Source organism: Propithecus coquereli, unplaced genomic scaffold (genome assembly GCF_000956105.1).
Source record: "Propithecus coquereli isolate 6110/MARCELLA unplaced genomic scaffold, Pcoq_1.0 Scaffold547, whole genome shotgun sequence".
NCBI classification, from domain to species: domain Eukaryota; kingdom Metazoa; phylum Chordata; class Mammalia; order Primates; family Indriidae; genus Propithecus; species Propithecus coquereli.
In genome coordinates this window covers 474,793-476,544 of record NW_012151363.1, presented here as the reverse complement: position 1 = coordinate 476,544, position 1,752 = coordinate 474,793, and positions in this window count along the sequence as shown.

Sequence of the window (1,752 nt, the reverse complement as noted above, 5' to 3'; positions counted from 1 at the left end):
TAAAATTATTATAATCATATTATTTAGTAACTTCCTTAAAGGGTACAATCATTAATTTTAATATCTTTGGACACTTCTTTTGTGAATGAATTTTTGATAGACATAAGATGATGAAAATGAGAATTTTTAGGGAAATTACATTTATTTATGATTAAATTTCAAGAATAACACATTATGACCTAACGTATATTAATTAATAATGTGAATAACATTTAATATCATTGCATTGTATAATATATATATATAAAATCACGTTAATTCTATCATTTAAATCATGACTGGAAATCACTTTGAGATAGTATGTTTATTTTCTTTCCTTCTTTTGTTGAACCATTTCCCTAATCTATTTTTCATTATCACTTTCATCACTGTCCATCTTTGTCTTCATTGTTGCAGGGAAGGTATATGGGAGGTCAACAAACTGAAAATGGCTCTATGACATCCTGATTGACATTTGTGGATTCCATCAGAGATAAAAGATATAAATATTTATGCAGAAATGGTAAATTGGCTTTTAAAAATCTGGAATGAAATGGTTAATTTAAAAGGTATTTCTATACGTTGGAAAAAAAAAAAAAAGTTCTCTAGGTCTCAGAGCAGACAGGGCTACTTGCTTTATTTGGTAGCATCCAAGTAAGATGACAAGGCTCCAAGAGAGGAATGGTGTTATGACTTTACCAGGTAGAGAATATCATAGGTTTCAGGCTTTCCAAGTTTGAGGAAAAAAAGCTCAGTGTTTCAAATATGTCATAAAACTTGCAGAAAGTTCCCATTCATGGAGCAGACAGAAATAAAGGGGTACCACTTCCCACCCTGCCAAGCCCTACCCATTCTTTGACATTATATAAGGGACAGATCCTTTATTTTCACCCTTTCTGGAACAGGGTTAATTTATTTGGAAACAGTTTGATCATTTACTTTTCTTTTTTTTTTTTTAATTTGTTATTTTTTTTAAATTTCAGAATATTACAGGGGTACAAATGTTTAGGTTACCTTAGCAGACACTGCCATCTCAAAAGTCATGTCTTTGAATGCTATCTGCAATGTGAGAGATGAATTGCAGGTTTCAAGTTGCCCATGACTTTACTTTACGTCTAGGCTGAATCTAGCAGCATCCTCTGGAAAAAATGCAAATTCAAGTACTTTTGTTCAATTAAATTCAGTGAAAACAGCATATGTAGTATTTGGAGCCAGAAGACCTCATGTCAAATCTTGCTTTCGTTGCGATTAACATTAGCGTCTCATAAAAGAAAGCCATTTATCATCTCAGAACCAGTTTTCCTGCCCAGAAAAATTATAATAATGACTTCAAAGTCTCTTACCTGCTTTAAGAATCAAATGATTTAGTGAATAACTTATAAATTTCATTAGAGTATCATAAATAATCAGGAACTCACATGAAATCGTAGAAAATTTCAATAATTAAAGACTTGTTATGAGAGAGCTTTCCCTTTAAAGTCATCAGGGAAAATAAGAAAACTATGTTCATAGAAGTAAATTATTTATGATAACTTTTAATTATTAATATAATATGCTATTTAAATTAAAATATTTACGGCACTTATTTAAACATGCTTCCAAAATAATTTAACACAATCAATAAAGTGGCAAAATATCTGTTCACATTTCATGAAAAATTTAGAAAGCCATGGTACTTAACCCCAAGGCTATGGTATATTACAAAAAACATTTTACAGCAGTTGGTAAATTCACTGAATTGCAATATCATGCATATTAGCATCGAAAATATCA